This window comes from Phocoena sinus, chromosome 5 (assembly GCF_008692025.1).
Source record: "Phocoena sinus isolate mPhoSin1 chromosome 5, mPhoSin1.pri, whole genome shotgun sequence".
Taxonomy (NCBI): Eukaryota; Metazoa; Chordata; class Mammalia; order Artiodactyla; family Phocoenidae; genus Phocoena; species Phocoena sinus.
The window spans coordinates 116,926,794-116,950,077 of record NC_045767.1 but is presented as its reverse complement, the minus strand read 5'-3'; the positions used below and the strand labels follow the sequence as shown (position 1 = coordinate 116,950,077).

Genomic DNA, 23,284 nt, shown 5'->3' with positions numbered 1-23,284 from the left:
TATCTCATAGAAACAAGGAATGCAGGATATCCTCCCAGGAATCTTGTGAGGATTCTGGTCATGCTGGCTGTTTGGCTGCATCAATTTATGTCATGAGGTTTGATTCTCTAGAGATAATGTGTGTATGTCAAAGGATATAAAAGGGAGCTGCAAAAACATAATTACTCTGTTACCTTAGCATTGGTTACAGATAGTAGCTCTTAATTTTAATCTAGGTGCATGAAAATAAGACAAATCTCTATCTTTTAGACCATTCAATCTAAATAGAAATCATCAGAGAAATACAAAATTCCAATACTAACTGGCCAATTATATTGGATTAACAAAGTTTAATAATTAGTTCAGTACAATTTCATAAAGAGCTGTGAAAAAGCCGATAATTTGCAGTGGTAACAGATACCATATAAGCATATTTAGAATCAAAAAGAATATCCCCTGGGATCAGTTAATAAGGTTGGGGGTTAAAAAAAGATGTCTTTTGTTGACTTTTCACTAATGGATAGATAGCACCCTCAATCATTACAGCATCCCTGTGCCATGGGAGGTTGCCATTCAAAACCATGTTATCTGGAAAGAATTGATGGACAAGCTGCAGGTCCTAATGCAGAGAAGTACAATGGCATGGATTCAGCAACTGTGCATTAAATTAAAAAAAAAAAAACACTTTGGAAATATCCTTAAACTAACCACATACTTTTTAACATGAGGAGTCTCATTTTTATGTTTTCTCCCAGGGAAAATGCTGATTGGAACTAACAGCTTTCTTCAACCAATCTTTTCTTTTGAACCTTTTGAATTTTGTGAGAAAATTCTGTTTGTACCATGTTTTTTACTAAGCTCCCTGGTCTCGGCTTCAACAAATGCTATTAATTTATTTTTGCATCACATGAGAACCCATGAAGGGATACAATGTTTTAATTGAAAATAGAATTATCTACATTTGGAATGCTTCTAATTTACTTCTCTAGGATGAGTGTTCTATATCTTTTTATTGATTAACATTTTAGATTAGTTCATTCATATGTATGTATATATGTGTATATGCAGTCATGAAGGGAGGTCTAATTTGACTCCATTATACCCTTTTTTCCTCCTAATTATTTCCATCTCCATCCAGAAATGAGAGCTCAATAGTTCTTATCTGATTAATAATTGCATGACTCTTCCTACCTTGATTCAAGTAGATTAAAGATGGAGGAGTGAACTTTCTTTAGCACACAATTGCCTGGAACTTACAAATACAAAATAACCCATTAAAACAAAGGTCATTGTCCCTGCTTCTGGAATTAAAACACCTAATTTCTCATATATCTTCCAAGTAACACTGTAACATAAGAGTCACCAATAATAATAAATGGTTTAGTGTCAAGTGTGGATTCTTCTCTGTATCTTATTCCACACGTTGAGTTAAAATCTGGTACTTTCAGTAGTACCATTATCAACTTAAATTCAGTGTCTCCAAAACCAAATAATAATTTCCTTCTTTTCCAATATTCAAAATTTTGGACATTCGCATCCTTATTCCCTCAATCATGTAATATTAGTAAATAATATATTTTTCCTTTATGTTCTGTATAATAATAATTACTGCTTGTATAACACGTAACCATTTATGAAAAAAAAGTTATTTGTACATACTTATTTGTTCGTTCCAAAACCACATAATCTGAGAGACAGTGAGGCTACAGAATGGTGAAAGATACTACTGTAAGTCAAAAGGCATATGTTCTGGGCATTCAAAGAAACAAAATGCTCAAACCACCCAAGTGATTGCTCGAATACATGTTTGTACAAACTCTTATGGGCTCAGAGAAAATAATGACCTAAATTAACAGAAAAAGACATCAAGGAATGCTTTCCAAAGGAGCTGCACAGGACATAATAGGCAGATGTGTGTAAGAGGAGAATTGGTGAAAGGGAAAAGAGTAACTGCCAAGGAATAGAGACATGATGGGATGTCCAATAACCCAAGAAAAATAAGCCTTTGGGGGAAATGCAGGACTCCAGGTATGTGTAGAAGAATAAAAGAAGACATTTGCTGAGATAATATGCCTGGGTCACTTCAAGAAGAGATGTGTATGCCAGGTTAAGGAGCTTGGATGTTTCTTACAGGTGATGGTGAGAGTGGAGGAGGCGCCAACTGGAAGGAAGGAAGGAAGGGAGGGAGGGAGGGAGGGAGGGGAAAGAAAAGTAGGGGATGTTGGAATTTGTCAGCTCCCCTCAATATACAGTGGTGATTTTTGTTCAGGCACACCTAAATCCTGGTGTTAATATCACCCGAAATCTTGGGGTTCTGATTTTTCCTCTTGTTCTCAAACAGATTCTTCCCAAGAAACAACAAAACTCTTGAGAACTTCATTTCATATCCTAAGAAGAGGGCTTCTTCCTCCAGAATTTCCAGGCAAAACGAAATCCTGATAGATCAGGTAATGAATGTCTCATTGGCCTGGCTTAGGCCACATGCCTATGAAATTTCTGACAGAACACATTGATATGCCAATAGAAATAAACATATTGACTACCTAGACGATATCGCAGCTTCCATTCATATTCTTATTCATAACTCCCTTTAGAAACGAGAAAACTTGATACCCAGGGTTAAATGCTCAAGGTCTTCATAAACAGCCAATATTCAAACCCAAGTCTGTTCCTCTCCAATGTCCATGTTCTAGATATAAATAAAGGCCTTCACAATATTCAATTACCAGCCTGGGACAATGGTACATTGAAAAGTTACCCAGTCTCGTGAAGCACAACCTCTGCACAATGAGTCCCCATGGAGTTTGTGTAGAGTTCTAAATCTCTTTTAGATTTTCCTTAAAAATAAGTCACCTTGATAAAAGTAGTTCAGATTCCGACTAGATACCCAAGCCTTATATTTACGTAACACATGCTCTACACTGAAGAAAAAGTAAAAATTAAAAAAAAAAACAACCAAGCAGAAAATATCACTTGGATTTGGTTCTCCAATGGAAAAGGGCAGAGAGGCCTGGCAGGCCTTTCAATGATGGGCAGTTTTCCCTTCACAAGTCCTTACTTTGTTTCCAGCCTGGCTTCTGACAGTTGGTAGGGAAGTGTACCTCTGACCAAGCAGGTTGACACATTCTCAGGAACAAATAAGTAAGGTTGATGACATCCTTCCCATTCCTACCTTCAGCAAAAGTGTTTCCTCTCCGGGAAGGCATTTTAGCTGGCTTCTCGTACTGGAAGTGAATACCTGAGCATCTTTACTCCTGCTGCCTTGGAATCACCACAGATAGTATCCCACATGATGGCTTAAGTAGATTTTACCTCAGTCTCAGCCCTGATACCAAGGACTTACCCTCTGTATCTGCCTACAAGTAAATAAACAAATACAAGGGCATACAGTGCACTTCTCTCCTGGACTTGAAATACAGAGGGTTTTAAACAGAATCATTTCTTTTCTTTGCTAGAACAGAGATCGGTCTCAAGTAGCTGCAGGCTCTCACAATGACTATTTTGAGAATCTGACTTGACTCTACGTAAGGCAGCATAGTGGAAAGAACTCTGATTGAAGAGCCAAGACCTGCATGTGTCATAAATTCTACTTTTGCATCTCTATTGAATAGACGGGTGCCCTTTCATAAAGCAGAAAGTGTTTGAGAAGATGAATAGAGTAACAACGTTTGACCTTTTAAGGTGCTGAAATCCTAAGATCAGAAATCTCGAACACTTAAGAGAAAAATATATTTTAGTGAAATTGCTAGAATTTCTCCCTTTGAGACCTAAACTATACAACTAAAAACACTCTCGTGGTAAAATATAATAGATATCCAGACAATAAGTATTATTTACCATGTTACTTATCGTCATTTAAAATGTAGTGATTAATTAGAGCACAGACTCTGGAGCTAAATGTCTTGGTTTGTATCTGAACACTTCTACTTAAGAGCTTTGTACCTGTGTCTCAATTTTTTCTTCTGGAAAATGGAGGTCATACTAATAGTATCTATCTCTTAGTAGTTTGTGAAGCTTAAATGAGCAAATAGGGAGAGAACAGTGCGTGATACAGAATAGTGCTATACAGGTATTGTTTTTATTAGGATAAGGATATTGATGATCGTACATTCAAGATATAATGAGACCTTTCTGTACGTTCACTCACACTCCTTTAAATATGGAAAGTAAACAGCCATTTAGGAAATACTAGGTTTTATCACATTCCCAGTTGAGAGTCTTGCTGCAATTATCGTTAAAGCAAACCAAAAAAAAAACACAAAAATTTTTCCGAAGTTAATTGTGGTGCTAAAATATAAACATCATCATCACCATCATATTAAGAACCCCAGCAGTAGCAGCCAGCCTGCACTGAGCAGCCACTACGAGCCAGTTGCTATACGAGAAGATTTACACCAGTCGTTTCATTCTGTCCTTATAACCACCCTGTGTCACATTTCCTCCTATTATCATTGCATTACTGAATGAACTGAGGGCCAGAAAGATTAAGTAACTGGTCCCCGCTTACAGAATTAGTGTCAGAACCTGGAAATAAACCCTGGTTCAGATGAGCACAGCTCACAATCTAAGACATAATCTCAGAGACTATAGTTCCAAACAAAGATGCATTTTTCATGCTAACATTTTCCTTATAATTTTTTTTCCAATGATTTGTTAGCAAATGATTTCTTAGCAAAACCCATTTGGGCAAACATCTTGGAAGATGTAGAAAAAAGAAGGACCTCCCCCAAAAGAGAGGAGGGCTTTCCGTCTTGCACTGTTGTTGAGATGCTATGGGAAAAGAATATATAAGCCACAACTGAATGTAATTTCATATATATTCTTTCTCTCATTCTTCCACATGATTTTCTTTTATCATAAATATTTTGGATTCCTGGGGCTTGTCAAACTAGTTAAAATAAATTTTTATTGAGAAATGATTAGGCAACACTCATCTTATTGTTCCTTAAGGAAGTCATATTACTGGTGACCTTAACATAACATGATTTCTTTCCCATCAGAATCTCCAAACACATAATAAAAATACTTGTCAGCTCCTCTTGTTACCCAAATGAAATAGGTTCAAGTCAAGTATTTCATTATTTCTCATTTGGTAAACTGACCCAAGGAAGAGATTGTAACATAAATACTGCTGCAGAAGAAACTTTGAAATTAAAAATAATAATGATAAATCAGGAATTTCGAGTAAAGGCAAGACTAATTATCAAGAAATTACCAGCTCTCTATTCTGGAACCCCTAATTCCCACTACCCCAGAATCTCTGGGGACTCCTGCAGTTTGCTTAGGTGGCCTAGTTCTTCTCTACAGATGTGTTCAAACTTACCCTAAACTAAAAGCTTTCTGTGAGTTCACTCACATTTCCTTCTTATTTCTCCTTTTTGCTACCCAGTATTTACAATCTTAGCACCTCACGTATTCCTTGATCCTTTGGATTCTAACTGTTTTCTGAAAGGCTATTGACCTCCTAATCACTAAATCCAGTCACCTTTTTTCACCTTCCTTGGTATCTCTGTAGCACTAGGCAACACTAAGCTTCATCTCTATCTTAAAATTTTCCCCTAATTTGGTTTCTAAGGCACTGCACACTCTGGTTCTCTTCGGTTTTTTTTCTTACTGTTTTTTAAGTCTTTTTTTCCCTATCTTTTTTTATTCAACACAAATTTATTCAGGAACAAATAGTGGGTTAGAACCTGAGGATGTAAAGACAACCCAAATGGTACCTGTTCTCAGAGTTCACAGTCTGAAGGAGAGCTAGACTATAAACAGAGGATTATGGGATTGAGTGATAAGTCTTACGTCAGAGCAGTGATTCCCAAAGTATGACCAGTGGACCAGTGGTAGCAGCAGTACCTGGGAACTTGTTAGAAAGTCAACTTTTTGGGCCCCAGCCCAAACTGACCAAAGTAGAAAGCTGAAGTAGGTTTGTTTTTTTTTTTAAACTGTGGGGAAAAAACATATAACCTGTAATTTATCATCTTAACTATTTTTAAGTAGACAGTTCAGTAGTGTTAAGTATATTCATATTGTTGTAAAACAGATCTCCAAAACTTTCTCATCTTGCAAAACTGAAACTCGTTAAATAACAACTCCCCTTTCCCTCTCTCCCCAGCCCTTGGTAACCAACATTCTACTTTCTGTTTCTATGAATTTAACTACTTTAGGTATCTCATATATATGATGTCATACAGTATTTGTCTTTTTGTAATCAGCTTATTTCACACAGCACAATGTCAACAAGATCCATCTGGTTGTGGCATATGACAGGATTTCCTTCTTTTTTCAAGGCTGAATAATACTTCGTTGTATGTATATACCACATTTTTTCTTTTATCTACTCAACCATTGATAGACGTTTGGTTTGCTTTCACCTCTTGGCTACTGTGAATAGAGCTGCTGTGAACATGGGTGCACAAGTACCTCTGAGATCCTGATTTCAATTTTTTGGATATACACCCAGAAGTGGGATTGCTGGATCGCATGGCAATTCTATTTTTAATTTTTTGAGGAACCTCCATACTGTTTTCAGTAGTAGTTTCACCATTTTGCATTTCTACTGACAGTGCACAGAGGTTCCAGTCCCTCCACACCCTAGCCATGGAGGAATAGAACTTGTTATTTCCCAGTGTTTTGACAATAGCCATCCTAATGGCTGTGAGGTTGCGCCTTATCTTTTTACTGAAACCAGGTCATCTCTCATTCTCCATAGTCACTATTTCCCAAGGTTCTCACTTTGATCATTTTCTCCTATTTCGCTTTCCTGATTCTCTGATTTTCAAAAATCGCTTCTGTAAAGGTGCCTTCCAAATCTTTATTCCAAATACTATGGTTACTTCATAATTTAAAAAGTCATTTCCAACTTGCTTCTTTTTTTACACATTCCAACAAAGAAAGTTTGAAAGAACAGACACTTGTTTTCTCAACTTCCCTTGCTATTACTGGTGAGTATGGGACACAATTCTAGCCAATGAAATGCAAGAAAAAGTCTGGGACAAGTTTGCTTTCCTGAGGAAACAGAACAGAATGAGATAATACTCCCCCTTCCCCTTTGCTGTGGGAGAAAAAATACAAAATAATTTTTAAGCGACTGTTAGGTGTTTCCAGACAATATAAATCTTGTCACTTTCCCCTAATCCCATGCACCTATTTCCAAATGATTGCTTAGATATTTCTACATGGATATCTCATCTGTATGTCAATCTTATGGTAGCAAAAATCAAATTAATATAAAGAAGGCTGTGCATTTGTCATATCTTTGTGTTTTCTTAATATAGCCAATATTAATGTTTCTTATTTCACAGAGTAAGTATAAAAATACTTAAGTGAATTAATAAATTGTGACATGACGAAACAGGGCAGAACAAATAATCTCTAGGAACTTCCAATTGGAGGAAACAGCATTAAGATATACAGCTTTTTTCCTCATTTGACTATTTTTATCATGACACTGTCAGCATCCTAGGATAAGATCTCATGATCACTTGGCAGCGTGGCATAGCTCCTCCAGGATGTCTGTTCGCCGACACTGAAGTCTACAAGCTGTAACTCAGCTAACCTGAGACAGGCACCAAATAACACTAACATAGCTATAGCTGCTACATGGGAACCCAAGGTAGGTGTAACCAAATTGAAACGAACAATGGGAAGGACATCAGGGCATTTCAGCACCTGAAGGCAGATACCTGACCCAGGAGAAAGATAATGCTTATCTAAGGCAGTTACTCCAGATATTGACAGAGCCTTCAAAACATAAATGCTCCCTCTTCCCTTTCCTGGAGGTCAATTTAAAGAGGAAGTTCTTAACCACATTTACAAGGGTGGTCCCCTTCAGCAGCAGCTTGACTGAAAGTCATCATCAACTTCAAATTATTAATAGAGTTAGGAAACTCACTGTTCCTGAAAAAGCTCCCACACTCCAATAGATTCAATAACAGAAGATTGAGATTCTGGTTGACATTTCAATACGACCCTGAACAAATTATTTAAATTTACTTCCTAGCTCCCTGACTCAACAGGGTCTCTGTGAGGTTCAACAGTAATACTACATGTACAAATTCTTTGTAATTATTTAAGTTGTAGGTAATTTATTTGTTCTTTATTTTCCGTGGTGTCCCAAATAAAATTAGCACTGCTGTAAAAGGTGAAGTCATACGTATAGCTATAGGGTAAGCTGATCCTATCCTTTAACCTGCCATCCAAAAATACCACTAGTACTCTGGTCTGATGTTTAATTAATTAATAACTCTTAAGCCTTTTCTTCTATTTTATCTTTGGTGTTTCTGAGAGTCTAAATGCTTAAGCCATTTGCCTTGCAGAAGAAAAACAAACAAACAAAAAGATTTTTTTCATAACTTTTAGGTGGCTTTGGTCTCAGAAGTTCCTTCAAACAGTCTCATCTAGTTAAGCATTCATGAATTTCATGAGGTCAGACTAGAGAAGAAACATTCTGCTTCCGTCTAACAAATGTTTTAAGAAAGAAAGCAAGATTGTAAGGAAGGTACAAAAGAATTCTTTATTCTCCACTTTTACTTTCTGCTATATCCAAGGTCAAAGAATCTTATAAAATCATTTCATTTGGGGCAGTTAGAACGATGTCTCAAAAATCAAACTGGGGGCTTCCCTGGTGGCGCAGTGGTTGAGAGTCTGCCTGCCGATGCAGGGGACACGGGTTCGTGCCCCGGTCCGGGAGGATCCCACATGCCGCGGAGCGGCTAGGCCTGTGAGCCATGGCCGCTGAGCCTGCGCGTCCGGAGCCTGTGCTCCGCAACGGGAGAGGCCACAGCAGTGAGGAGGCCCGCGTACCGCAAAAAAAAAAAAAAAAAAAAAAAAAAAAAAAAATCAAACTGGGTGATGACTCAGAATTGGAAGAGTGAAAAAGAGGTACAGGGTGATTCACTGGTCAGCCCATCTGTATAAGTATGGTTTGAAAAGTGAATCTTAAAGAAGAGGGTATTTTTCCTCTCATTCTTTCTCATGTGTGGTTTCAGAAGATAGACCCATAGACACAATGTCCCTTGTAACCCAAGTCAGAAGATGAGAGTCAGGTATCAAAATGACTCTTATAATGAAAAATGTGGACATGCCTTGCATTATCTTTTGCTGTGTTTCTCCCTTTTTGTAAAGCAATACTCAGGAAATGAATATTGGAGTATCAGAACACAGAGTATCAGGTTAATGAAATATTAAAATAAGAACAGAGAAAGTTGATTCTTATTCATTGCTAGTCACTTGTTTCAAAGTGAAACAGCTCTGGTGTACCAGCATAGGCTCAGCGCCCAGCCACAAATCATCTCATGAGAACACAGACAAGATATCCAGACTGATCAGTTCACGGGAAACATGGTCAACCTTGAGGAGTCTGATACCAGGAAACCACTAACCCTTCTCTTGGAAACACACTAGTGTCACGCGGGAAAGAGTGCCCTCAGTACAAGAATAATATCTGCAGTAAACAATGATGATACCTGCATTTCTACTGTATTTTTAGTTTGCAAAGCACTTTTACATGTGTTAGCCTCTTTTCCTTTCAGCAGTAGACAGAGCAAGTATTATGGTTTCCATTTCAGAGGTGGGGAAACTGAGACCTGAAAAAGATAACTTGTCTAAAGCCACACAACTAAGTAGCAGATTTTAGATTAGAGCTTCTGATTCTAAACTTGATGTTCTTTATTCTCAATGTGGCATCACGATTGGGAAAGGATCCTTGAGGGGACAGAGAATTGTATCCTTGATCCCAAATTTGAAAACGTCCTTGCTTCATTTGTTTCCAACACTATGTGAACCTGATTTTCCCATAATGGCGTTCAGAAACCTTGCTCTTGCACCCACTGGTGTGGTTTTCAAATGCCTCTTATGGTCTCTTGTAACAATTCAATAATTCATCTCCAGTTTGGTATTGTCTTTTTTCAGATACTTGTTTAGATTGCAAGTTCAAAGTCGATGACGCTAATACCAAGGGGAAGCACGTGTGTGTGCTGGGGAAAGCAGAATGGGGAAGGCAATAAAACAGAATTTGAAAGACATCCTTCTGCCTTTAAGCCTACACTAACTGAAAAGGTTCTCTTTACAAATAGAAGAACATTTCTCTGAATATTAACATTGCCCTAAGCATATTTTTGGCCTTGCATGGCCACAAATGAACTTCATCCTGGAATTTCAACTTTAAAGCCTTACCTAATGTACATAAATACAAATTTGTGAATTCTACTCCGTGTACACACTCATATTTAAAACTGTGACATATGTAGGTATGAAGACACAAGCACGCGTCCAGAGTTTCTAACATGAGCCCTCAGTTTCTTTGTTGCTTGGAGGCCACAGCAAGCTGCTATGCACATTTCACTGTACCTCAATTTAAACTTAGGAATGAAAAGCAAATGTTGTAGCCATAACACATGCTCCAAATTCCCTGAGTGTGGGCAGGCGGGGGGAAGGTCGGTGAGCTCTTGTTTACACTTAAATCCTATCCAATTAAGATTTTCTTGGGAAACTGCTTTCCCACATTCCAACATGCTAAGGTGACTATCAGTGCCCTTTTCAAAACAAACAAAAAACGGCAGTCTAAAAAATTATCAGTATATTATTTAAAAGTTTAAATATCCTTAGAGACCCTTTCTGATTAAACAAATCTTGATAGTGTCTTCCAAGAGCTGCTCTCTCTCTCGGTTAAAAACTATTGCCCAGGTTTGTCTGAAAGACCAGTATCTCTGTGAACTCACACACTGAATTCCTTAGGACATCTGCCCCCTCAGCATTTAGCTCCATCCTCAAGGGGCACATCTTAAAATATAGCTTGACTTACTGCCATGAAACCTGAGTAACCCGGCTCATAGCAACTTGAGAAGAAAATCTTTGTGACGTGGAACCAGATGTCCCTCAACTTTTTTCAGAATGTGGCCTCACCTTCTGTCTTGGTAGATACACATGACTTTTCCCCGTATGTTTAAAAATACTTTTCACGTGAAGTTAAATACCAGCTGGAACCTAGCTGTAATTATCATTCCCTTCAAATGACTCTAAAGAAAGCCTAGGTTTCTTTAGAATTTCCCTTTGCTCCCACTGTGCTGCATATATAAACTTAAGGTAATTAAAAGCTATTCTGAGCTGTATGGCACACTGACCTTTTAACTCACTAGTTTCTGCCCCTTTCTAATCAGAAGAAATGTTTTGGCAACATATCACATCTCAGCTTTGCAAAACCAAGCAGGAATGGGAAGCCAATGCGAGACACACGTCCTCTGTGCCCACGTCGGGCTGTTCAGGGATCCACCCCATCAGACAGAATGTTCCCTAAGCTTCCACCTGCCCTCACAGCCGTGCCAAGAAGGCTGCTGCATGAATGAGACAGAGCCGGCCAGCCAGGCAATCACAGCCTAAGCCGCTGGAAAAATGGTAACAACCCGCAAATGCTGGAAAACGATCAGAATGAGGTCAGTATCTCAGAGGGCCATAAGGGGAAGCAGAAATAAACTCTCTCAGTTCAGGGTCCAAGTTAGACTCACAAATCCCAGTGGGCAGTTATCAGATCATTTGATTGGTGTTAGCAGGTAAAAAAAAATAAATACATAAATGCTCCTAAATCTACTTGGAAGCATGAATTCATTATCCAGTTTACTGACTACAACAGCACCAGAAGACGGAGCTCCAACTTGTGATCTCAGATCCTTGAGTCCCCTACAAGTTCCTCTAGTTATTTCAGGGAGTTCCCAGGGCTTCATCAAGTAACGCAAATGATGACCATCTTCTTCCTCTTTTGCTCTGACTGGCCTTGGTGAGGTTTTCAGCTACTGCCTTCATTCCCTACAGATGATCCCCCCGACGGTAGGTCCCTCAGGTCTGCCATCTCCCCAGGCACTGCCCTGCACCTGCCAGCATTCCTATAGGTGGCCGCTTGTTTGTAGCAGTTCCCTCCCATCCAGGCTACTGACAGCCCTCCTGCTTTGAATCTTGAGGGTGCAAAAGTGACATTTCTCTGAGGACAATGTATTTTGCATGGAAGCAATATAAATGACACTTACCTTTTAAAGTTACATTTATTTTATTTAATTTTCAGAAAATCCACTAGCAGGATTGTTTGATCATACTATTATTTTATTTCATGCTCTCCTATTTCCTTCCTTTCTTTTTCTTTCATTATCTACTCCTCTTCTCCCCCATTCCATTCACTGCATTTATTCTCTTATATTTTTCTACATACTCAACAGTCATTTACAATTATATATAGCTTAACTATAAACACAACACACATACATATATAAAGGCATTTTTTATTATTCGTTTTCAAAAAGTGGTATTCTATTATACATTATTTTCTATATCGTGCTTTTCCCAAGTACGCAATACCTTGTGGATCTACTTCCAAGTCTACTTTTAGAGCTCCAATTAATTAATCGTTCTTTTCTAAGGCTTCATAATATCCCTAATTAGCATACACCAGAATTTATTCACACTTTCCCTCTAATTTTTCACAGTAATGCTCAAACATTCTTCTCCATATATCCTTAAGTACTGGTGGCTTTACGTCTAAGAGGTTGACAACTAACAGCAACATTGCTAAATCAAAACGTACACTTGCCTTTCATTTGACTAGATGCTGGCAGATTCTTTTGTTTTTTAAGTTGTAAAAGTTTACATTCAGCCAGCACTGTACGAAAGGGCACTTTTCCCACATTCCTGCCAGCAATGGTCTTTAAATTTTTTTGCCAGTTTATCAGCAAAAATTGATGATCACATTGCTCGTTTAATTCGTGTTTCCAAGAAAATACAGTTAGAACACTTTTTATGTTTCTTGGTCATTTGATTCTCTTTTTCCTGAGGACTGGCTTGTCAAATACTTTGCTCAATTTTTTGACCCTACTTCTAAACTTGGAAGAACTCTTTAAATATTATGAGGATCACTAGTCCCCACCAATCTCAGTATTCCATTAGGGAATACAGGGTAGACTAAGCTTCTCTATGTTTTTGATTAACATGAATACAATTACCCTGTTTTGGAAAGAGAATGGGAAAGGGCCTTAACTACCCATTTCTACTTTAATTGTAAAAAAGCAGATTAATTTTTCTTTTATTAATTAATGTTTTATTTCGGTTTTTTTTCTTTTTTCTTTTTTAAGCTAGGTTAAACAATGTTTCCATAACTCACACATCTGAAGACAGTCAAGGGCGAAAACACTGAAACTGCAGTTCTGCTGATCTCCATAAAATAAGGATGTGGCTACCTCACCGTCAAGCAGCCACTCTGCTATGGCCCCCAGAAATTTGTAAGAAGCTTGTTTTGCTTCAGGAGTAAATTCATTTTCTTATGTTATTGTCTAAGAGCCAGTCTTTCTCCATGTAAACAACATTTTCTTCTGGAAAGTGAGGAGGTATTGATGAATATCCTTTTCTCTATTGTGGGAATCCAAAGAAAAACAAAAATCTCTGAACAGATGATATAGAGCAAGTACTGTGCCCATGCAGAGGATAGTGGCACAAAGAAAGAACTGGACTACGTGAGGAAAGGGAAAACAATGTAAAGAGCAGGGTAGAATGGAATGCACTTGATATGTAACTACAGAGAAGAGGAAATTAAAGGAAGAGATGGAAATGCATATATACAGAGAGCAGCATAAATGCTAAAGGGAAGGTGTTAAATAAGTAGCACTTCTGCTTCTGATTAAGATGTAAAAAGTTGCAAGAGATTGTCACTCCCATTGTTACACTGAGAAGAGGTCATTATGCCACCAAATCATACCTTTTGTTAAACTTATCAGAAAACTGATTTATTTGGTATAATTTATTTGGTATAAATAAACCAAAAGGAAATGAAATCCAGATGGTGACAGACCCTTAGTAGAGGAAGAAATGCCCAGGGCTGGTGTCATCCTTGGCTGAGCAGCAGGAAGTAGAGGATCTTCCATATAAACCAGCTGAACTTGTAATGAATTTCTATAATGAGCCCATGTGACCTGGCACAAGAAATCTGAATCCCTAGGAGCCCTAGCCACAGCCTGAGTCTCACCCATCCACTTACTTTTTCCCATGGGATGTCACATCATGCAGGAGGGTATTCCAATGAAGGATGGGGGGGGCAAAAGAGCAGTGAGATTCACTGCTAAGGTGCACAGGGCTTTCTCTAAGGCGAGGGCTGAAGAGCAGAGGTTGATTCCCCCACATACTAGGCTGAAGCTTGGCAAAGACGTGGCAGAGCAGTGAATTAAAGAAAAAAAATTGCTCCAGGAATCTAAGGTTGGTTTAACATACAAAACTAAAGTAATTCATTACACTAACAGAACAAATAAGAAAAACATTTCAGCATCTCAACACATACCAGAAGAATATAGTTTGACTCAATCCAACACCATTCACGATAAAAAAAAATACACAGAAAATTATAGATAGAAGGAAAATTCCTCAATCCGATAAAAAGGCATCTATGAAAAACTTACGGTTAAGATCATATTTAATGGTGATATGTTAACACTTTCCCCTTAAAATCTGGGAACAAAACCAGGATTTCCACTGTTACCACTTCTATCAATACTGTATTAAATATCCTACCTAGCCAGTGCAATAAGGAAAAATAAAATGCACAATGATTGGAAAGGGAAACATAAATATTTCATTATTCACAGACAACATAATTGTGTATTTTACAAAACTCTATGGAATCCATGAAAAAATCCTTTAGAACTAATATGTGAATTTAGCAAGGCCACAGCCTTGGCTACAAGTCAATATAAAGAAATGATTATATCTCTACCTATTAGCAAACAACAATTAAAAACTGTACTTTTAAAATAATACCTTGTATACTAGCATAAAAAATCATATACCTAGAAATAAGTCTAAAAAATATTATGACTTATATACTGAGCACAAATACATTGCCCATAAAAGTTTAAAGACCTAAATAAATGGAATGATATCCATATCATATTTACAGATCATGAGACTCAATGTCATTAAGATGTCCATCTCTCCAAACTGATCTATAGATTCAGTACAATTCCAGTCAAAATCCCAACAGGTATTTTAAAGTAACTGACAAGTTTTTCTAAAATTTATATGGAAAGAAAAAGGGCTTTCAAATTGGCAAAAACAAAAACAACAACCTCGATAAAAAGAACAAGCTGGTAAAGATAAAGGATTTAAACTACCAGATTTCAGGACTTACTATGAAGCAACAAAAATCATGTTATTGTCATGAAGCTAGACAAACAGATCAATGGAACAGAACAGAGCATCCAGAAACAGACCCACATGTATCAGTAGACACTGATTTTCCAGTCAAGGTACGAACTAAATTCAGTGGAGAAAAAAATATTTTTAACAAATGATGCTGAAATAACTAGATATCTACATAAGAGAAAATAACTTTAATCCCCACCTTATTCCTATTACAAAAAATAATTTGAGATGGAGCTTAAACCTAACTGTAAAGGCTAGAACTATAAAATATTTTGGAGGAAAACACTGGAGAATATTCTCCTGGCCTGAGGTTAGGGAGATTTCTTAGGGCACAAAAGCACTTACTATGCATGAAAAACGGACTTAATCAGGATTTAAAATTTCTGATCAATAAAATACATCATTAAGGAAATTATTAGGCAAGCCAAAGACTCACAGAAAACCATAACACATATATCTAACAAAAGCACCTGTATCCACAAAATATGAAGAATTCTTAGAAATAACAATAAGAAGAAAACCAATTTTTTTACATAGGCAAAAGACTTGAACAGACACTTCATTAACAAAACAAAACAAAACAAAACAGGGCTTCCCTGGTGGCGCAGTGGTTGGGAGTCTGCCTGCCGATGCAGGGGACACGGGTTCGTGCCCCGGTCCGGGAAGATCCCACGTGCCGTGGAGCGGCTGGGCCCGTGAGCCATGGCCGCTGAGCCTGCGCGTCCTGAGCCTGTGCTCCGCAACGGGAGAGGCCACAGTGGTGAGAGGATCGCGTACCGCAAAAAAAAAAAAAAAAAAAGAGATGACTGGCCAATAAGCACAGGAAAACCTGCTCAACATAACTAGTCACCAGGAAAATGCAAATTAAAGCCACAATGAGATACCTCTTCATATCTACTAGAATGCTAAGTGAAAAAGATTGATAGTATCTTCATTTGTGCAGTAACTAGAACTCCCATGAATTACTAAGAGGAGGAAAATAAAGTTGCAAATAATTCTGAAGAATAGTTTCTAGAAAAGTTAAACAGGTATCTGACCTATGATGTAACTATTATACTCCTCGGTATTTACCCCTCAGAATAAAAGGACAATTTCCAACAAATACTTGCACTCAAATGTTCATAGAGACTTAGTCGTTGTTAAAAGCTGAAAACAATTAAATGTCCATCAATATGAGAATGAATACGTAAATTGTGGTGTATGACTACAACAAAATACCATTCAGTAATCAAGTCACCGAGCAACATGAATGAATCTCAAAACCATTATGTTGAACAGAAAACACCAGATACAAGAGAGTGCACACTATGTGATATCATTCACATAAATTTTAATAAGCAAAACAAATATATGTCGGTAGATATGGGAAAGTGATTGCCTTACAGGGTGTGGGGGGGGGTGTCAACTGATTGCGAAGGGATACAAGGGAACCTTCTGGAAGGACGAAAACGTTTTACATCTTGCCTTGGGTAAAGGCCACATGGTCATATGCATTGTCAAACTCATCGAAGTGAACGCTTAAGATCTGTCCCTTTTATTGTATGTAAATTATGCTTCAATAAAATATAAATATGCTCTTTGTAAACATATACCACTTATCAACAGGTAGAAAGGAAGAGAAATTATTTATGAAGGGCGGCAACATGTTAGAACTCTGAACTACTTCCGTATGGAATTGGCAACTCCCCTTGCAAACTATGTCATAACGTAAAGGCGAGCATTCCAAACGGCCACGGCTGAGTGAATGAAGAGGCTGAGAGGACCATGCAGCACACATAAAAGAAAAAGGAAAAATAAGGCCAGGGGGACAAAAGCAAAAGTATGAGACATAAATCTAGCCATTTCACAACAGGCAGTAACAGCTATGTTTTCATGAATAGTACCTGGTCACTCCATTACAAAAGTTTTTCAGACATCTGCAGTTAGTTATACATACAGAATTTAAGTGCTTAAAATGTTTGGATATGAGGTTTTTTTCCTATATTTGATTATTGACATTTTTTTCTCAATTAACTAATTTTTAGGCTCCAAATGAAGAATGCTTTTAAAGTATCAGTTGAAGTAAAAAATATCATATTATGGGAGAGAAAAATGAGAGAAATTCTATCAACTATGTACGTACCATAGTGTAGCATGGAAAAAATAGAGGATCTTTGACTTGACCTACTTAAGTTTTTAGAATCCCAATTGCTTCATCTTTAAAATGGGCATAATGATACTTCTTCCCTCAAAGAAGTTTTATGGAGATTAAAGAAGAAACTAAAAATTAAACATAGTGCTTGGTATATACTTAGTGATCAGTAACCTTAATTTCTTTTTCCTTACCCAGTTCACCATATCTTCCAGGTAGAGTGGAAGGTCAGCCACAGAATTTGTCTCAACAAGTATAGTTAGACTTAAATTTGTAAGAAGTCAATGGAGAAAATCAAGCCAAGCCAAAGTATACTAAATAGAAAATGGTTTTATTTTCCATTGAAAAACATAAAAACTGAACTGGATAATTCTGCCTAGGGAATTGTACTAGTACTAAACTTCCTTGGACATATAACACACAAAATACAATGCATTTACATCCAGGGGACTTCCCTGGAGGTTCAGTGGTTAAGACTCTGCGCTCCTACTGTAGGGGGCAGGGATTCAGTCCCAGGTCAGAGAATTAAGAGCCCATGTGCTGCACGGTGTGGCCCCCCCAAAATAAAAATAAATTAAAAAACATAAATTTACATCCAATCTAGATAAGGTCACTTTTTCTGAAAGGTACAAATGGGGAGTTGTTACTTATTGGTGGTAAAAAATGTCTTAGGACATAGATTCTCACCTGAGAAATGTTCAGTGTCTATTGGACATGGGACTCTGTCCTATAAGCTAAACGGGGGGAAACAAGAGTCGTTCTGAATCAGCAGTTAGACTCTTTTCATTCTTTACAATGACTGATTGCATTTCTGCTGAAGTTATTAAGAAAGACAATCTCGGCTTCAGTTGTTTAGAGGAGTACGAGAACAAGTTAGATAATCGCCGCATCAAGCGCGCCGATGGAAGGTTATCTTATCCCTTTCAAAACTTCCCATTTTAATATGTATGCAAACAAACGTGAGATGGCAAAGTAACGCATTTATCTGACCGGCTAATTCCAAGTAATAATAAACTCAATAGAAAAAGACAAGGAACTTAGTCAGCTAGCTCCATTAATTAGTATTCAGCCAATAGAGAGTACCTCATTGTCCTGTTCTCATATGATCAATGGTTTACTAAGATCAAATATTTAAACTTCTTTTAAATACATGCACATAATTTGTTGATTTTCCAAAACACATAAATATTCATAATTTCATTTCTTAATCCTTAAAAGTATTATGATCTTAAAATAATTAGGTTCTTAAATGCCCAGAATCTAAACTGTACTTTAAAACCACTTGCCACCTCCTTCACTTCTGCATCCACCTCCACACCAAAAACAAACAAACCTTAAGAAAGAGGAGGAATGGTGCCAGCCATGAAAAAGGACGGAATAATGTCATTTGCAGCAACATGGATGGACCAAGAGATTGTCATACTGAGTGAAGTAAGTCAGATAAAGACAAATATCATATGATATCACTTGTATGTGGAACCTAAAAAAGTAATACAAATGAACTTATTTACAAAACAGAAACAGAGTCACAGATATAGAAAACAAACCTAAGGTTACTGGGGGAGGAAAAGGGGGGAGGGATAAATTGGGAGATTGGGATTGACATATACACACTACTATATATAACATAGATAACTAGTAAGAACCTACTGTATAGCACAGGGAGCTCTTCTCAATACTCTGTAATGACCTATATGGGAAAAGAATCTAAAAAAGAGTGGCTATATGTATAACTGATTCACTTTGCTATACAGCAGAAACTAACACAACATTTTAAATCGACTATACCCCAATAAAAATTAAGACAAAAAAAGGAGAAAAGGTGCCAGGATAAGACTACATGTCAATGGAGACTATTAGCATATTAATGAACTGTGTCTCTATTTACACTTCCATCACCAGAACTGTTAGTTATTTTAAGGAAGAAGTTATACTTTAATTAACAGCACTTGGTAAATGAAAGCTGGTTGCATTTCTTAAGTATGTTCAAATTTCACAAGTCTTCTTTCACAGCAGGGATTCCAGTTTGTTCAATACTTTTATGTGATAAAACCTCTGGATCAAGGAAGAAAGTCTTTAAAAGACCCTAATTAATGAGTTTTCAGAATAGAAGCCCATAAAAAGCATAATTAATGAGTAAGCTAACTATCCCTAGAGCATTAACATACATAACATTTTAAATGAGGCAGATTGAAGGGGATAGAAACACCTTTGGTATTTAATATTTCTAACTCTGATATCTCTAAGGACTTAACCAACCCAAGAGCTCAACATTTTCATCTCTGTAGCACAGTGCTTCTATAACTCTGGCCCTTCCATATTCTCCATCCTGTCTATACCTTGAGACCTTTGGGAGCACTGAATTTGACCATGTGCTTGGAAAAACCATAAAATCCCATAGTTTCTGCTTTGCTTTCCCTGTCACCCTGATCACTTCCCTGCTTATTACTTCTCTGCACAGTTGTGTCACCTCCTCCCACCATCCATTTGAACCATATCTCCCTTTTTCCTAATTTTATGATTTTTTCTCCCATTTCCCTCTCTTCTTGGCAGAAGGCAAAAGAAAAAAAAAAAAGTCATGCTGTAAGTTTTGTGCATAGTCTTTGGTCCAGATATCCCAATCACAGTCCACTCCTTTTCTTTCTTACCTCAAAAATCAAGGAAAAGGAATAGAAAGGGTAAAAACAAAACTCCCTGGCAAATATTAATATATATTTTTAGTTGCTAGCGTTAACCCCGATGTTTGTCTCTTAAAATATTTTCATTGTATACATACATCCCCATATCCACTTCCTCTTGCATCGTATACGTATAGCTGATTCACTCTGTTATACAGCAGAAACTGACACAACAATGTAAAGCAATTATACTCCAATAAAGATGTTAAAAATACATATATATTTTTTTATCTTCCACTTTTCTTCAGAGAAGTCAGAAATAATAAGTGTAGGACTACTTAAGAAAAAACAAAGTTAGTAAATATGGGAAAAGCCTTTGGTTAATATTCTTTTATTTGATTTTTACTATTTATGAGAGACCACAAGACAGTAGCCAAAACAATAACTACAGCAATAATAAACTTGCACTTATGAATCTGTAGCTGTTAAGTCTTCTAAATACGTTTCATATATTAGCTTATTTAATCCTTACAACACCCCCTTTGCCCCCACCGGGTAAATATAAATGAGGATCAATTCTCCCAGAGTCACAAAGTGGAACGGGAACCAGACAGTCTGCCTTCTCAACCACTCTACCTGACCGCCATCACTGTTTCTATACCACATATGTGCTGTGCATTTCATTGGGCATTTCTTCTGCAGTTTTGAAGACATGAACTTTTCTGGGGCTGAGTAGAAATGCCTTCGATGCAGAAGATTTTTTTTCTCTGTTACATATACCCACCATCTACCTATGTTACATGTTTCGGGGTAAAGAATGAAAAGGAAAGAGAGACTCATGAGCGAGGCAGAAATGCCTAGTGAGGGCAGAGCTGAAAGGTGCATTTCCCCTCAAGCAGGTGTGTGTGACTCTCCAAGCCAGGCAACACCCTATAGCCTCAAGCAGAATTCTCCCAGAACCTACTGGTCTACCTGCCTTCAAAGTGTTTCCTGGCTTATACTTCATTGTGGACCATCAATACTCCCATAGCTCACCCAGCCTTGAAAACAAACAAAAATTCATTCTGATGGGAGAGATTTAAAGAAGAGGGCTAAACCATCCCCTTCTCAACACCTATCAATAACATTCTCTCCTGTCCAGGGATTTTCAGAGTGGGCTCCAGAGGCAGTGCCTGGGTACCTAACGGTCTCACTTGAACCCACTGATTCAAGTGGAGGAAAAGTCAGACCCAGTAGGAACAGCCTAGGACAAAAGGCCATCAGGACTTGACGTGACCTTCCTGTAACCAGGCCAATGAAAGCTTCTGCCTCATGCTGACGGTTACTTCCTCCTCTGTTTGCTTTGGTCCCACAGACAACATCAGAAGAACAGAGGGAGTTTCTCTTATTCAGTACATAAAATAATAAATTGTGAAAGCAGAACACTTTATCAATCCCATTTTAGAATAATGACAATATCTAGAAAGTTCTGAAACATTATTTAATCTCTTCCACTTGCTTTCTCTCACAGTGCTACTCCTTCAACAACTCCTAAGGCGTAACAACAAAAATGTAAACCAAGACATCCAGCCAGCCTCCCTGAAAAAGAGGAAAAACGGTTCTGAAAGCTTCTGCTCCTAACCAGTTGCCAGTATGGCACTAAGCCAAATGAATTTGAAAGAAATCCCAGCAAACTATAAACATAAGACAACCATAAACACAGTACAAAGCCCCTCTTCGAAAAATGCCAGTTACATCAAAAACCCAATGGTTTGGAAAAGCCTACTGCTTTTCCCAAAGAAAGAAATAAGTACAAGTACTTACAGTGTCGTAAGACTTATCCTTGACATCATAGACTGTTAGTTTTATTTTGGTCTCCTCATAGATGGGATACTCAGATGGGAATGTGACACCAGTCAAGAACAGTGGGTCTCTTGTTCCCTGTAACAGCACAAGCAGACAACTTTGATTCAATAAGGCAGCAGTCAGCAGCATGCAGTGACACATGAGAAAGCAGCAAGTGTCTGGGTCTGCTTTTCTAGGAAGTGGTTCTATTAGAAGAGATATCTGAATTGCCAAATGATGGCCACAGGGACACGGCCCAGGGCCCCAAAGTACTGATAGAGCTGTTGATAGTAAATGCCCTGTATCATTGTCAGAGCTGCTAAGCATCTTGAAAAACAATTTATTCTCATTATATGCAGCACCCTTCTTTAGGGTCAGTTGTCTGTCCATTTAGAATACATGTAATGGACATAACCTGTGATTTATGCAAATAACTTGAGATATTGACTGATCAAATTCAAATGAAGCTCTTTTCTCATCAAGAACCATTTGGCAATCTTATACTGTCCCTTTATTTCCCTTCTGTAATGATTCAATTGAAAGCCATGCTCTGATAGCGTCCGTTTGTTTTTAGATGTTCAGCTGTATTTTTTTTCTCAGACTGATTTGAAAACTAATGAAAGAAACTAAATAAGATGCATTCGGGGCTATGAAATTACTAGCTCAGGACGCAGTGCACAGGGTTTTTCCATGCTTCAGGATTCATTTTTAGAGAGCTGACATCCAACATTAAATTTTATATCTATATTTAAATATGCATAGTGCTGAATATCATGGAGATGCTTGCTAGAGTTCTGTAAGCCAGTTGTTTATGGAAGTTTCTAGAAGCTGAAGTTATTCATTTATTCATTCATTCTTCCTTTTATTCAACAAATACTGCTTTTTGTTTGGCACAGTGTTAGATGCTCTGGAACACACAGTGAATGAAACAGTCAACAACAGCTATATGTATGTTCAAATAAATGTGTCAAAATAAATCATTTCTTTTAAGTTTTGACAATATTTTTTAAATAATCAAGTTGAAATAATGCTTGAAAATAGTTTTCATATAAACGAACAATTTTCCAATTTTAGTTTTCCTTAAATGAATAAGACTATTTTTGTTTATTCAACCACAGCATTAACTACAAATGATACCAGCGTTGGAACCTAAAGTTTCCCAAAGACAGAGTCAGGGCTACGTGTAGGATCTGGGTCATTCCCATTAGAGAAATGAATGGAGTTTCGTCTGAATCATTTTTTCCACCAATGGCACTGAGCAAGCCAGGTCTGGGGTAGGCAACTTAGACTCTTGCAGAGAAACTCCTCGTTCAAAACAGAAAGGGCGCCCAAGTCGAAGAAAAGCAAAGCTTAAGGAGTGTAGAAAACATTTTCTTTAGTCCCAGAGAGTAAGCATCTCTCATTCACTAAGGCTGTGAAATATGTGATGAGAACAAAATAATCAAAAGGGAAACACTTCCTCTTTTGAATCTGGTCCAACACAATAACAAGTTTCCTCCCAACACATTTTGAGTGTTATATTAGCAACAATAAATATAAATAGGAAATCTCTCAACGGATGAATACT

At 37.5% G+C, this 23,284-nt stretch overlaps 1 protein-coding gene across 3 annotated transcripts in view; it reads right to left on the bottom strand.

Annotated features, from left to right (window-relative positions):
* Window positions 1-21,816, bottom strand: part of INPP4B (inositol polyphosphate-4-phosphatase type II B) — a 323,827-nt gene extending 302,011 nt beyond the window's left edge. For 2 of the 3 annotated variants that reach the window (XM_032632713.1, XM_032632712.1), the window contains exon 1: window positions 21,697-21,816. The gene's annotated coding sequence lies outside the window, so the exon portion shown is untranslated. The remainder of the gene's footprint in view (window positions 1-21,696) is intronic. The other variant, XM_032632709.1, reaches the window with a different exon arrangement.
* Between the last annotated feature and the right edge of the window lie 1,468 nt (window positions 21,817-23,284).